Source organism: Balaenoptera musculus, chromosome 10, assembly GCF_009873245.2.
Source record: "Balaenoptera musculus isolate JJ_BM4_2016_0621 chromosome 10, mBalMus1.pri.v3, whole genome shotgun sequence".
Taxonomy (NCBI): Eukaryota; Metazoa; Chordata; class Mammalia; order Artiodactyla; family Balaenopteridae; genus Balaenoptera; species Balaenoptera musculus.
This window is the reverse complement of record NC_045794.1, coordinates 87571420-87587876: the sequence shown is the minus strand read 5'-3', so window position 1 is coordinate 87587876 and position 16457 is coordinate 87571420. Positions and strand designations below refer to the sequence as shown.

Sequence of the window (16457 nt, the reverse complement as noted above, 5' to 3'; positions counted from 1 at the left end):
CACTAGTTGGGTGGCTTAAATCAACAGAAATACGTGCTCTCAGAATTCTGAAGGCCAGAAGTACAAAATCAAGGTGTCAGGAGTTCCCAACTCCCTACAGAGGCTCCGGGGAGGAATCCGTTCCAGGTCTCTTAGCATCTGGTGGCAGTAGGCCCTCCTTGGCATTCTTTGGCTTGTGGCCACAGAGTGCGTTCTCTGTTCTACACCTGTCCTCACACCACCTTCTCTCTGTATCTCTGTCTTCTCCTCGTCTGTCTCTTATAAGGAAACTTATCACTGGATTTAGGGCCTACCCAGACAATCTAGGATGATGTCCTCATCTCAAAATTCTTCATTTAATTATACCTGCAAAGACCCTTTTTCCAAACAAGATAACATTCACACATTCCAGGGATTAGGATGTGAACGTATCTTTTTAGAGGTCACCATTCAACCCACTACACCTTCTCATCCCTGGCCTCCTCCACCTCTCCAAAAACAGAAATTCCCTTTTGAAGAGAAATACATAGCAAAATTAACCTTGGGGGAGAATTAAGTTTAATATGACATATCATACATTCTGCAAACGCAGACAAAATTTTATTCCTTGTGCGTGAGAAAGCCAGTTGCAAGATACTACATCAGTTCAGTGATATTAAGTAGCTATTTGTAACATCTTGGTTCCTATAGACAGATGTTCCTTTGCAATCTAATCAGTCTTATCAGTTAGAAAGATTGAGCTAGGGCTTCCCTGGTGGCGCAGTGGTTGAGAGTCTGCCTGCCAATGCAGGGGACACGGGTTCGAGCCCTGGTCTGGGAAGGTCCCACATGCCGCGGAGCAACTGGGCCCGTGAGCCACGATTGCTGAGCCTGCACGTCTGAAGCCTGTGCTCCGCAACAAGAGAGGCCGCGATAGTGAGAGGTCCGCGCACCGCGATGAAGAGTGGCCCCCGCTTGCCACAACTAGAGAAAGCCCTTGCACAGAAACGAAGACCCAACACAGCCATAAATAAATAAATAAATAGATAGATAGATAGATAGATAGATAGATAAATAAATAAATAAATAAATAAATAAATAAGGATAAGCCCAAGTTTTAAAAAAAAAAAAAAAAAAGATTGAGCTGTACTGCCCAGTATGTTTTCAATATTGTTCAGAGTCATACATTTATTGTTATGAGTTTCCTTACATGTGCCAAATTCTAATACAAAGAAAATATTTATCTCTTTTAAAAGGTCACATACATCTGTACATGAGAGAATATAGTCTATTAATGCCTTTTTCATCACTGTTCTCTATGCACTTTATAGCTTTCATGTAACGTACTGGAAATATTCACAAGTACATGAATTGCTAAATTACATATTAAATCATGTCTCCTTGTTCAGACTGAGTCGTGATAATTTAAACACACACACCAAAAAATAAAATTATGTATATGAAGAATTTCTAAAAGGTACTAAAGATTTACAAATCACTCTTCTTTCAGCATAAATCATCAGAAATATAAATGATTATGGCTCTCATGGGAAATAATAAAAAATATGCAGAACATTTACTCTTTATTTGTTTTATAAAAGAAAAACATCCCTCTGAGAACTGTATAAACATAACTACAGAAAAATAAACAGAGTTCCCTCTAATTTTGACAGCTCGCTACATCTCCTCTGACCCATAATAGTTCTAAAACTATGTCATAGTCTCAATTTGGCCCAAAGAAGGAGAACAACAGCTCTTTAGTTCATCTAAAGCAGTGTCTATTTTTTAATAAGCCAATAAGAGATACAGATTCATAAGTCATTTCTTCAGTAATGGAGAAAAAAATTAATTCAGGTCAACGTGTCCTAGAAATATCATTTTTTTAAAGTGTAGTTGCCTTACAATATTATATTTCAGGTGTAGAACATAGGATTCAATATTTTTATAGATTATGCACCAAACTTATTAAAATATTATTGACTATATTCCTTGTGCTGTACCTTACATCCCTGTGACTTACTTATTTTATAATTGGTAGTTCATACCTCTTAATCCCCTTCATCTATTTCACCCGTAACTCCACCCCCAACCCCTGGCAGCCACTAGTTTGTTTTCTGTATCTGTGAATCTGTTTCTGTTTTGTTATAGTTATTCATTTGTTTCATTTTTTTAGATTCAACATGTAAGTGATAACATGGAGTATTTGTCATTTTCTGTCTGACTTATTTTACTTAGCATAATACCCTCTAGGTCCATCCATGTTACTGCAAATAAAATTATGTTAATGAACGTGGAAGCTCTTACAGAAAATCTCTTTGCTTACAGGTTGTCCTTGCTGAGTAGCTATGCTTTCAGCAGGTAAAAATGAATAAATAAAGGTAGCCATATAAGTACAGACATAAAGTAACACATTGACAGTTAGCTGCTATAATTTAAGCCACGTCTAGATTGAGCTGTAAGTGGCTCATGGCAGAACTTGGGTAATTCACTTGGGTCACCTTCGCGAACCATTCACATGGTTGCAACGTCGATTCTGGGGAGTTGGAACAAGTGAACCTCCTGATTCTGCTGCATCAGTGGTAACTGTCTGAGCAGAGGCGTTTCCACACCCCTCATCATTCACATCACGTCAAACGCGGCACACCCAAGAGTATATGGCTTGCCTGCAACCTCTTACCTTCCTTTAGAGGAAGTAGCATCTCCTTCCAGTCGCCCAGGCTTTAACAGTTTGGGTTCATTTTTCCTTCTCCCTTCCCCTTCCTCCCTCACATGCAGCCCATCCTCAGCCTGGCTGGCTTCCAGGGGTCCCTGACATCAATACCTCCATCACTCACCGACGGCCCTCTCACTTCACTCACTCCTGACAACAGCGTTAAATTATGTCACTCTACATGCTCGCTCCTTCCTTCTATACCAGTCATGAATGTCTTTCCCTATGTTAATAATAAATAGCATACTGAGTACTTATATGAAGCACTGCTCTAAGCACTTTACATATATTAACTCATTTAATCCTGAGTAGGTTCTATAACTACTCTCCCATTTTACAGCTGAGGAAACTAAGGTACAGACAGTTTAAGCAAGTGGCCCAGGGTCATGCAGCTGATAAATGATGAAAGCAGGATTCAAACTAGGATTTTTTGGCTCCAGTGACTCCTCTCAATTCTGAGGCCTTCCTGCCTCTCTTTCCTCCTCACCCCCATCCTAACTCTTCTTACTTCCAACACCCTGCAACCAACATGAACTACTAACCCAGTCAGGCCAGACTTCTCACTGCCCTGAAATGCACCGAACCCATTTCTGTCCCTATGTTTTCATACTGCTCTAAAAATGCCCTCCCTTCCGATTTCTGCTTATTCAAATCCTACCTATTCTTCAAAGTCAAATCGAGTCCCACCTCCTCCAAGCAGGCTTCCCTGATTGCTTAAGGTTTTATTTCATTCCCTCTAGTGTTACATCAGTCACAGGGTACATGATGAAAATTTAGGACTCAATTTTACACCTTCTTTGTTTCCCCAATATAGTTATTCATTCAACGAAAGAAAAAATTTTAAGACCCTAAAAATTCCACTGAAAGTTTGGATATTGGTCTAGAGGCTGAGTGTCCAGCTGTGAACAAGATGTGCGAGGCTCTCATGAGGCCTAACTTTGGGGAAGGGGAACAAAAAAGACAATAAATAAATTAACAAAATATCAGCTCTCCAGCAAAGAGTGTTTCAAACAGATAGAAAACAAGAATGAGTTCAGCATAAAGAACAGAAAGAAGGATGGTGGGGCTGGGACCTAAGTGAGCTGGGGGGAAGTAGCACAAGATATTAATGACTTCTTTGATGATATCAGCAAAATTTTATATTATTTCCCCTCCACATGGCCTGGACTAACGCTGAGCACGGTGGAAGAATTTTAATACTACCAAACCATTTACAGATGTAGATTAAGGCCGGACCATACCGCTACAGCAAAAGAAGAGAATGCAATTACCTATCTAATTGAGGATAAGGAGATAACTAACCTAAGTAATTGGACCCAAAAGAATTAGAGTAACTCCCTGGGTACACTGATAAAATAGGATAAAGAATTGTTAAATTCCTCCTCCATGCCTCCTCAGACTATTAGTATATAAATAACAGAAGAACCATTATAGAAACATTCTAGTAATAAGCTAAGTTATGGTCAGATAGCTGCCAGTTACACATCTCTGGTAGAAAACCTACAACTCACCAATTCAATCAACTACCATGAGCAGAACACTTCTGAAATGACTCTGCTCTGCAAAAAGCTTCTACAGCCTGCAAAATAGCCTGCATCAAAATAGGCTCTTGTAGATATTTGGAACCGTCCAAACTTTGAAGAGATTTCCTGGTTCACATAAAATAGGATTTTCTGGTTTACATTACAGACTTGCTCAACAATCTACATGTATGACTGTATACAGGAAACTGACCTGTTGTGGATCATCAGTTCAAACGCAAGGGTGTTCATGTCTCGGCCTAATTAGAGAATACATTTCAAGGAAAAACAAACGGATAGAGAATCTGATTGCTGAGTGAGAGAGTGGTGGGGACGGAGAGCAGAGAAAAACACACAGAAAGCAAAAGTTCCCTGCCCTATAGCAAATGCAACTCCTTAAAAATGGACTCTTTATAAGTCTGAAAGAGAAAGATAAATACCATATGATATCACTTATATGTGGAATCTAAAATATGACACAAATGAACCTACCTATGAAACAGACTCACAGACATAGAGAACAGACTTGTGGTTGCCAAGGGGGAGGGAGGGTGAGAGAGGGATGGAGTGGGCATCTGGGGTTAGCAGATGCAAACTATTATATATAGGATGGATAAACAACAAGGTCCTACTGTATAGCACAAAGAACTATATTCAATATCCTGAGATAAACCATAATGGAAAAGAATATAAAAAAGTATATATATGTATAACTGAATCACTTTGCTGTACAGCAGAAATTAACAAAATGTTATAAATCTACTGTACTTCAATTTTTAAAAATGGACTCTTTAACCCAGATGTTTCTCTACAGTTTAGGGTCTAGACTCTACACTATGCAGGAAAAATGTACTGAATCTTCAATGAATGGAAAATACAAGAAGTCCTTGTATAATTCTAGGTTGGGAAAAATCAAATTCCTACATTGAGAGGGTGATCTTATTAAAACATTAGAATGGAGAGAGCGCTTGTGTAAGCAGAATGGTTCTCATGATCCCATCTACACTGAAGCACTGATAGCTTGACTCCTCCCCAAAGACTTCTCCGATTAAACTAGCATCTTACTCAACATCTCCTGGGCATTTGGATGTTCGATGTATATTCTACTACACTTTGCTTTGCAACTGTTCTCAAATGGTTAATCTTCCTACCTAGACAATCAGCTTCTTAGGAGGTGGAAAGCTTGATTTCATTCTACAGTCATCCCTTGCCGGCTGCGCGCTACCCTTGCCCTAAACTTTCCTAAAAGAGTACAAAGCTTTGCACATAGAGGTGGACTCTGTACACGCTTAGAGTTAGAAATCTACTACAAAGGAAATCTAACCTGAATTATCTAGGGACTGAATGATCTGATTCTTTCCAGTCATTTGACCATTGTACTGCATTTTAGCTTTTCCACATGTTGGACATACAGAATCAAATTTACTCAAGTACACTACTAAATATCAATTTGTCATAGAAACCAATTTCACCAGACAAAAGCCAAGAAAAGCAGTTGTCCAAATAGCTCAGGGAAAAGAGAAACAATTATCTGGTTTTACCTGAACTACTTAGGTAGTAAAACAGGGCTTACAATGGAGATTTCAGGTTGGGGGCATTATTATAAAGTGCAAATGCATCCTCTGAAAGTAGATTTGTCATGTTCTTATAGAAAAATATTCAAGGAAAACCGTTTCACCTTCAAAGTGGTATTTTCCACTACTATATAATAATTACAGTACAGAGTACTGTAATATAATAATTACAGTACAAAAAAGTAAAATGAAATGCCCACAGTAACGCAGCCAGCACAGTGCCAATGTCAAGCTTGAGCCTCACTCTCCAGACTCAAGTTCAGCACCTGTCCACCACCTTTCTCTGAACTTTTTTCCTAACCTTCCATCTCTCCTCCTTTCTGAAACAGAAGTCCTACCACCAGCTGATAGAAAATTTCAAAATAACAATGAACAAATCCCAAAGCTAGCCAGCTGGACTCACTAGCAGAGAAATGTTTGGGGGGTGACTTCTCAGAGACAAGGGCAGAGCCATCAAAGAGGTGATGCAACAACTCCCAACTCAAATGTTTTCTCCTCCTTCATGTTTTACAGTCTGCCCTCGGTATCTTGCTCTTCTCTGAACATACAGTAATTTTTAGCAAAGAGCGAGCTTGAGGAGAGAACAGCACGCTCTTACAGCTGTCCTTCGTGAACAAAAGTGAGGCTACTCATCAAGAAGACATGCATTTGGAGTGGTTTTTTTCAATATAACTGTATCTCCCTTTACATAATAAGGGATGTGCTCCTGGGGTGGGGGGGAAGGTCAACCAAATATTTGTAAAGAGAATTATATTTTCTCTATTTCTTACATTACCATTGCAGCTCCCTTATCATCATTCTGGTTTAGCAGTGGAACTCCTCCCTCTATCCCCAAACCTGACAAGCAGTTCATTAATAAACAAAAATGTAAATGAAGTAAACTAGCTCCACTTTAAAGGAAATCTGTTACAAATCCTTCCTATGATTTCCTTTTTTCTGTATTGTGGTTAATGGTTCTTAACATTTTTAAAAGTAGGGTGAACATGCAGTGGAAGGCATAGGGCCACAGTGCATGTTAGATTGAGAGATATACACTTGACCCTTGAACGGCGCAGGGGTTAGGGGCCTCAACCCTCCACAGAGTTGAAAATCTGAGTATAACTTATGGTCAGCCCTCCATATCTGCAGTTCCACATCCTCGGATTCAAACGACCAAAGATCGTGTAGTACTATAGTATTTACTATTGAAAACTATCTTGTGTATAAGTGGACCTGTACAGTTCAACCTCATGTTGTTCAAGAGTCAATTGTAATTCCTGGTGCAGGGTATGGCCTTGACACTGTTCCAGGTTTCCACGCAGAGCTCTCTGGCCACTCTCAAGTAGAATCCTGCCCTTGCCTTAAGGCACTAACTAAGCTAACTAACCTACGTCACTGTTACAGGAATTGAAAAATGTGTTCCCCAGTGGCTCTCTGCCTAACACAAGATTGAGAATTTAATTCACGATGGTAAAGGTTACCTGCAAGAGATAAACTTTTCAATGAATTATTACCTGCGTTCATTCAAAGCTCTAGGACTAGAATCCCACATACTTTAGCACCTTTTCTTAAAATATTCCATTTGTAAAAAAAAAAAAAAAAAAAAATATTCCATTCGTGTGGTCACTGACAGCCAAAGAGGAATAACAAACTTGGCCAATTAAATGAGCAGATTTCCATATCTGATCCCATACGTGAACATCAAAATAAACTTTAAATAAATGAAAAAGGCTTAAATTTTAAACTTCCAGGAGGTCTGGGTTAAGGGAAGTGACAGACCCAAGGTCACAAAGTCATTGACAGGGCATCCACGCCCGCCTAGGAAATACTGCAGCATCAGAACGCTGTTCCCATTTGCTGGCTAGGATGGAATGTGGCATCTGATTGATCTCAACTGGATGAGATATGAGTTCTTTATCCAAAAGACACCAAAATAGGTCAGCAGATATTACTCAAAACAGATCCAGACTCGTAAATCAGTAGACACTAGCTGGGTCAAAGAGAACGGTTGAGTTTTGGAATAAGTCACTTGATACAAAGCCTGGCTGACTGCAGAAATCTATAGAAGACTTCCCCTGCCAATCAACAAAATGAAGAGGTGTAAACAGAACTTTCAATATTTTTTATTTTTTAAATGAAAAATATACGAACACATCACTGCTAATACTAAAGCTCTGTCACACATATTCTAAAGCATCCTCAATACTGCAGGTTCTCAGAGAAATCCTACAAGCAGCCCAGCGGGTCTTAAGCATCAAGACAGACTCGGATGAATTTTTAGAGCCCTGTTTGCAGTTCTTCCCAACGCACTAGCACCTCCCTCCCCCCAAAAAAGTCCTGAATTGTTCTGCTGCACTTTTCCAGGTGCAGCCTCTGGGTTCCGAGGGGCTGGGGGCGAGGCCTGCGGGAGCGACTGCTGGACGAGGGGGAGCGGACGCTGGCCAAGAGTAGGAACCCTCTCTCCCAGGAGGGTGCCGGGTCTACGTGCTGCAGGGTAGCCCCGCCGCCAGGACTCCCCGCGCTCCCTCCGCAGGATCCCTCTGCAAGCTAGCCTCGTCCCGGCGCGACCGCCTCCCGCACAGGGGGGACATGCCCTGCTTTCGGTCTTTCCAAAACCAGACGGTCTGCTCCTGTCCCGAAAATGGGGACGGGGAGAGGGGGCTGCACGCCCTCCATGCCCGAGGTCCCTGCATCCTTCCTTCTCGCCGCCTCTCTCCTGGCCTCTCCCGCAGAGGCGGCCCGCCCTGCAGAGCTCCCCACAGCCCCCGAGTCGCCGTCACCGCACCCCCAGCCGCCCGCCGCGCTCACCTTGGCCCGCGCCCGCGCTGGTGGCGGTGGAGTTCCCGCAGCCCATCGCGCCGCCGTCCGGGGAAGCCGCGCTCGGAAGCTGGCAGCCGCAGATCCTGGGGGCGGAGATGGAGGCGGAGGGCGTCGCGCCCCTAGCGGGAGGGCGGCGGGAAACGCGCTGGGCGGAGGGGCGCGCGGGGACCGCCCCCTCTAGCTACCGACAGGCGCAAACCTGGGCGCCGCAGGCTTGGCGGGCCGGGACGGAAACCACCGGGCAACCCTCGCCCCCGCCCCGCCCGGCTCTGGGACCCAGCAGGACCCACCCGTCACCTGGGCAACCGCGGCGCCGGCCAATCCGCAGCCTCCTGCGGGCTCCCCGGCTGGGCATCGGTCGTCGTTAAGAGGGGGCGGGAGTTTAAAGTAGGTTTGGGGCGAGGGCGGGGCCGAGGGGCGTGGCCGGTGCGGGCTGGAGGGTGAGGCTGGGCGGCGGAGGATGCCCACCTGCCTGCCTTCCACATCCTCTTTGCCTTTTCTTCCTTTTCGCGACTTCCCCTCCCTGCTCCAGGATGTGGGGAGGAGAGGAAGTGTCAGGGAACAGCTGTTTTGAGCACAGTGGGCGCCCAAAATATGTTACAGACCGGCCAACACCGAAATCCATTTCTACTCTAACAGAAAACCAATGCAACTCTGTTCCCCCATCCACAGTTGCAACATAAGTCTTCCCCATGTTGGTCATATTAACCTACTCGACTTTAAAATGAATATCTGCCACAATTGTGATGACCTGGATCCAGAACCTTGAGGCAGGAGATGGATAGGCCCCAGGCTGAGCAGCTGGAATCTGTCCCCTGTGGACGGATACTCCAAGATAAAGATAATGGCAGGAGCAAAGAGGAGCTGAGTCCTGCTTGGATAGAAGATAAAGAGACCACATATTTCTCTTTTTTTTTTTTTTTTTGAATTTTATTTTATATATTTTTTTATACAGCAGGTTCTTATTAATTATCCATTTTATACATATTAGTGTATATATGTCAATCCCAATCTCCCAATTCATCACACCACCACCCCCACCCCCCGCCGCTTTCCCCCCTTGGTGTCCATACGTTTGTTCTCTACATCTGTGTCTCAATTTCTGCCCTGCAAACCGGTTCATCTGTACCATTTTTCTAGGTTCCACATATATGCGTCAATATACGATATTTGTTTTTCTCTTTCTCACTTCCCTCACTCTGTATGACAGTCTCTAGATCCATCCACGTCTCAACAAATGACCCAATTTCGTTCCGTTTTATGGCTGAGTCATATTCCATTGTATATGTGTACCACATCTTTATCCATTCGTCTGTCGATGGGCATTTAGGTTGCTTCCGTGACCTGGCTATTGTAAATAGTGCTACAATGAACATTGGGGTGCATGTGCCTTTTTGAATTATGGTTTTCTCTGGGTATATGCCCAGTAGTGGGATTCCTGGATCATATGGTAATTCTATTTTTAGTTTTTTAAGGAACCTCCATACTGTTCTCCATAATGGCTGTATCAGTTTACATTCCCACCAACAGTGCAAGAGGGTTCCCTTTTCTCCACACCCTCTCCAGCATTTGTTGTTTGTAGATTTTCTGATGAAGCCCATTCTAACTGGTGTGAGGGGATACCTCATTGTAGTTTTGATTTGCATTTCTCTAATAATTAGTGACGTTGAGCAGCTTTTCATGTGCTTCTTGGCCATCAGTATGTCTTCTTTGGAGAAATGTCTATTTAGGTCCTCTTCCTATTGTTGGATTGGGTTGTTTTTTCTTTTAATATTGAGCTGCATGAGCTGTTTATATATTTTGGAGATTAATCCTTTGTCCATTGATTTGTCAGCAAATATTTTCTCCCATTCTGAGGGCTGTCTTTTCATCTTGTTTATGGTTTCCTTTGCTGTGCAAAAGCTTTGAACTTTCATTAGGTCCCATTTGTTTATTTTTGTTTTTATTTCCATTACTCTAGGAGGTGGATCAAAAAAGATCTTGCTGTGATTTACGTCAAGGAGTGTTCTTCCTATGTTTTCCTCTAAGAGTTTTATAGTGTCCAGTCTTACATTTAGGTCTCTAATCCATTTTGAATTTATTTTTGTGTATGGTGTTAGGGAGTGTTCTAATTTCATTCTTTTACATGTAGCTATCCAGTTTTCCCCGCACCACTTATTGAAGAGACTGCCTTTTCTCCATTATGTATCCTTGCCTACTCTGTCACAGATTAGTTGACAATAGGTGCTTGGGTTTATCTCTGGGCTTTCTATCTTGTTCCATTGATCTATATTTCTGTTTTTGTGCTAGTACCATATTGTCTTGATTACTGTAGCTTTGTAGTATTGTCTGAAGTCAGGGAGTCTGATTCCTCCAGCTCCGTTTTTTTTCCCTCAAGACTGCTTTGGCTATTCGAGGTCTTTTGTGTCTCCATACAAATTTTAAGATTTTTTTGTTCTAGTTCTGTAAAAAATGCCACTGGTAATTTGATAGGTATTGCATTGAATCTGTAGATTGCTTTGGGTAGTATAGTCATTTCCACAATATTGATTCTTCCAATCCAAGAACATGGTATATCTCTCCATCTGTTTGTGTCATCTTTAATTTCTTTCATCAGTGTCTTATAGTTTTCAGCATACAGGTCTTTTGTCTCCCTAGGTAGGTTTATTCCTAGGTATTTTATTCTTTTTGTTGCAGTGGTAAATGGGAGTGTTTCCTTAATTTCTCTTTCAGATTTTTATCCATCAGTGTATAGGAATGCAAGAGATTTCTGTGCATTAATTTTGTATCCTGCTACTTTACCAAATTCATTGATTAGTTCTAGTAGTTTTCTGGGAGAGTCTTTAGGATTCTCTATGTATAGTATCATGTCATCTGCAGTGACAGTTTTACTTCTTATTTTCCCATTTATATTCCTTTTATTTCTTTTTCTTCTCTAATTTCTGTGGCTAGGACTTCCAAAACTATGTTGATAATAGTGGTGAGAGTGGACATCCTTGTCTTGTTCCTGATCTTACAGGAAATGCTTTCAGTTTTTCACCATTGAGAATGATGTTTGCTGTGGGTTTTTCATATATGGCCTTTATTATGTTGAGTTAGGTTCCCTCGGTGCCCACTTTCTGGAGAGTTTTTATCATAAATGGGTGTTGAATTTTGTCAAAAGCTTTTTCTGCATCTATTAAGATGATCATATGGTTTTTATTCTTCAATTTGTTAATATGGTGTATCACATTGATTGATTTGCATATATTGAAGAATCCTTGCATCCTGGGATAAATCCCACTTGATCATGGTGTGTGATCCTTTTAATGTGTAGCTGTATTCTGTTTGCTAGTATTTTCTTGAGGATTTTTGCATCTACATTCATCAGTGATATTGGTCTGTAATTTTCTTTTTTTGTAGTATCTTTGTCTGGTTTTGGTATCAGGGTGATGGTGGCCTCATAGAATGAGTTTGGGAGTGTTCCTTCCTCTGCAATTTTTTGGGAGAGTTTGAGAAGGATTGGTGTTAGCTCTCCTCTAAATGTTTGAAGGAATTCACTTGTGAAGCCATCTGGTCCTGGACTTTTGTTTGTTGGGAGATTTTTAATCACAGTTTCAATTTCATTACTTGTGATTGGTCTGTTCATATTTTCTATTTCTTCCTGGTTCAGTCTTGGAAGGTTATACCTCCCCTAAGAATTTGTCCATTTCTTCCAGGTTGTCCGTTTTATTGGCATAGAGTTGCTTGTAGTAGTCTCTTAGGATGCTTTGTATTTCTGCAGTGTCTGTTGTAACTTCTCCTCTTTCATTTCTAATTTTATTGATTTGAGTCCTCTCCCTCTTTTTCTTGATGAGTCTGGCTAATGGTTTATCAATTTTGTTTATCTTCTCAAAGAACCAGCTTTTAGTTTTATTGATCTTTGCTATTGTTTTCTTTGTTTCTATTTCATTTATTTCTGCTCTGGTCTTTATGATTTCTTTCCTTCTGCTAGCTTTGGGTTTTGTTTGTTCTTCTTTCTCTAGTTCCTTTAGGTGCAATGTTCGATTGTTTATTTGAGATTTTTCTTATTTCTTGAGGTAGGCTTGTATTGCTATAAACTTCCCTCTTAGAACTGCTTTTGCTGCATCCCATAGGTTTTGGATCATCGTGTTTTTGTTGTCATTTGTCTCTAGGTATTTTTTGATTTCTTCAGTGATCTCTTGGTTATTTACTAATGTATTATTTAGCCTCCATGTGTTTGTGTTTTTTACGTTTTTTTCCCTGTAATTGATTTCTAATCTCATAGCATTGTGGTCAGAAAAGATGCTTGATATGATTTCAATATTCTTAAATTTACTGAGGCTTGATTTGTGACCCAAGATGTGATCTATCCTGGAGAACGTTCCATGTGCACTTGAGAAGAAAGTGTAATCTGCTGTTTTTGGATGGAATGTCCTATAAATATCAATTAAATCTATCTGGTCCATTGTGTCATTTAAAGCTTGTGTTTCCTTATTAGTTTTCTGTTTGAATGATCTGTCCATTGGTGTAAGTAAGGTGTTAAAGTCCCCCACTATGATTGTGCTACTGTCGATTTCCTCTTTTATAGCTGTTAGCAGTTGCCTTATATATTGAGGTGCTCCTATGTTGGGTGCATATATATTTATAATTGTTATATCTTCTTCTTGGATTGATCCCTTGATCATTATGTAGTGTCCTTCCTTGTCTCTTGTAACATTTTTTATTTTAAAGTCTATTTTGTCTGATATGAGTATTGCTACTCCAGCTTTCTTTTGATTTCCATTTGCATGGAATATCTTTTTCCATCCTCTCACTTTCAGTCTGTATGTGTCCCTAGGTCTGAAGTGGGTCTCTTGCAGACAGCATATATATGGGTCTTGTTTTTGTAGCCATTCAGTGAGCCTGTGTCTTTTGGTTGGAGCATTTAATCCATTCACGTTTAAGGTAATTAACGATATGTATGTTCCTATTACCATTTTCTTAATTGTTTTGGGTTTGTTTTTGTAGGTCCTTTTCTTCTCTTGTGCTTCCCGCTTAGAGAAGTTCCTTTAGCATTTGTTGTAGAGCTGGTTTGGTGGTGCTGAATTCTCTTAGCTTTTGCTTGTCTCTGAAGCTTTTGATTTCTCCATTGAATCTGAATGAGATCCTTGCCGGGTAATCTTGGTTGTAGGTTCTTCCCTTTCATCACTTTAAATGTGTCATGCCACTCCCTTCTAGCTTGCAGAGTTTCTTCTGAGAAATCAGCTGTCAGCCTTCTGGGAGTTCCCTTGTACGTTATTTGTCGTTTTTCCCTGCTGCTTTCAATAATTTTTCTTTGTCTTTAATTTTTGCCAATTTGATTACTATGTGTCTCGGCATGTTTCTCCTTGCGTTTATCCTGTATGGGACTCTCTGTGCTTCCTGGACTTGGGTGGTTATTTCCTTTCCCATGTTAGGGAAGTTTTCAACTATAATCTCTTCAAATATTTTCTCTGGTCCTTTCTCTCTCTCTTCTCCTTCTGGGACCCCTATAATGCGAATGTTGTTACGTTTAATGTTGTCCCAGAGGTCTCTTAGGCTGTCTTAATTTCTTTTCATTCTTTTTTCTTTATTCTGTTCTGCAGCAGTGAACTTCACCATTCTCTCTTCCAGATCACTTATCCGTTCTTCTGCCTCAGTTATTCTGCTATTGTTTCCTTCTAGTGTAGTTTTCATTTCAGTTATTGTACTGTTCATCTCTGTCTGTTTGTTCTTTAATTCTTCTAGGTCTTTGTTAAACATTTCTTTTATCTTCTCGATCTCTGCCTCCATTCTTTTTCTGAGGTCCTGGATCATCTTCACTATCATTATTCTGAAATCTTTTTCTGGAAGGTTGCCTATCTCCACTTCATTTAGTTGTTTTTCTGGGGTTTTATCTTGTTCCTTCACCTGGTACATAGCCCTCTGCCTTTTCATCTTGTCTGTCTTTCTGTGAATGTGGTTTTTGTTCCACAGGCTGCAGGATTGTAATTCTTCTTGCTTCTGCTGTCTGCCCTCTGGTCTATTTCTCATTCTTGAGGTCAAGGAGACCTCCCAAACTACACACAGCAGAAAGTTTCCTCAGAGGTCAGAGAAGAGAGGGGACACTAGACCATAGTATGCTCTGTCAACTACACTTTCTCTGAGCCCACCCATGCGTGTCTATGCACATGTACTTTTTTCCTCCTAATAAATGCTTTACTTGTTTCACTACTTTCCATCTTTTGGTTGAAATTCCTTTCTCCAAAGCAGAGGATCCAGGGCCTTGTCACTAGCCACTGGCCCTCATGGTCTAGTGGCTAGGATTTGGCGCTCTCACTGCCATGGCCTGGCTTCAATCTCTGGTCAGGGAACTGAGATCCTGCTTCAAGCCACTGCAGGCCAAGGCCACCCGAGATCAACCTGAACTCTGATTTAATGACAGAACTCTGAACTTATGTGACATCTTTCAACCTAATAGTTGGGCAAGTATTACTGGAGTCAGACTGTCTGAGTTAAAATCCCTGATCTGACGCTTAATAGCTGTGTTACTTCAGCAAAATTACTTAACTCACAACTTATCAGTTGTTTTACCTGTAAAACAGCAATAATAATTCAGATACATGCAAAGCACCTAACACAGTGCTTGACCCTAAATAAATGCCAGCTCTTCTTTTTATAAACCTATTAGAAATGAGCACTATTTCCCTGAAAGTAAGGACTATCTTGTTTATCAAAATGTCCTCCTGGCTCATAGGACAGACTCAATAAATGTTGTGTGAGATGAATTCAAGCCAGGAATTAAATCTCCATTTTAAATCCATTTAATATTTATAGAGAATATAGCCTGTGCCAAGTCCTTTGTTAAAATTACGTTCCAGGGATACTAACATGTAGGAGACAGTCTAACCAGGCAGACAGATTATAAACAAATTAATTACAATATAGCAGGGATGCTAACAGAGGAATACAGGGAACCCAGGGGATGCTGGGATACTGGTACAAAGACTTTCCTAAAAGCATACAGCTGTGTTTAGATGAAACCTTGAACTAGAACCAAGACCCTGTTGGATGGTTGAACATGATCTTTGGGACAATGGTGAGGAGTGGGTAGTCCTATCATTCAGGATACAAAAGATACACCATGCTCCATTTGAAAATTAGGTATGGCTGGGCTCATGCTGAGATGGTAATTAACTCTTGGGCAAATAGGGCATTTTTGAGTTGTTCGCCATCTTAAAAGTGCTGCTTCTCTACCTTGGCCTCCACCATCTTGGTCCAGTGGCTACCGCCATACAAATACAGAATTGATGAGGGAGAAAGTGGGGAATTATCAAACAGCCAAAAGAAACACTCTTGCTTATTTCTTCACTGTATGACACTGGAGCCCTAGAACACTCATAAGAAAGAGAAAAACAGACCCTGACATTCAGAAAATGGTCTGACATTCACAGCTAGGTCTTCATGTTCTCCTATTAAAGACAACTGCACAGAACACCAGTATCAGAGATGGTGGCTCAATAACTCTGAGGAAGTAGACCAAAAGTAAGACCACTCAGTTATCTTGTCTGAATATGACAAAAACAAAGTCACTGGCAAAACAAAAAACACCACCCAATCCTGACTAATACAAATTATTGCTACTTTTTTTGTTTTTACCAGTTATAATTTTAGCACTATTCCAGTCTTCCTGCCTTGTAGGTGAGATTCATTAAGGATATCCTGTCATAGAACTGTCCATGCTTCCCGACAACATCCAATCCAGAAAAAAAAGTGCTGCTTCCTTAAACCCCAACCAAAATCACCTAACTTGAACCCAGATCTTTTAAGTCCTTTTCTAACACTCTGTTACTGAGATGCTTCATGGTTCCCCATGGTGTGCATTCTCTGTCACTATGATGAGCAATAAACCCAACTTGTTCAACTACCAGGATGTTCCTGGAGTTCTCTGACTGGAGG

General features: G+C 41.0%; 1 long non-coding RNA gene across 1 annotated transcript in view; it reads right to left on the bottom strand.

Moving 5' to 3' along the window:
- The window catches only part of LOC118902303, a 38633-nt gene extending 29820 nt beyond the window's left edge, over positions 1-8813 (bottom strand). Inside the window, exon 1 of the long non-coding RNA XR_005021544.1 lies at positions 8550-8813. This is a non-coding gene — a long non-coding RNA (uncharacterized LOC118902303). The remainder of the gene's footprint in view (positions 1-8549) is intronic.
- Positions 8814-16457: the final 7644 nt, after the last annotated feature.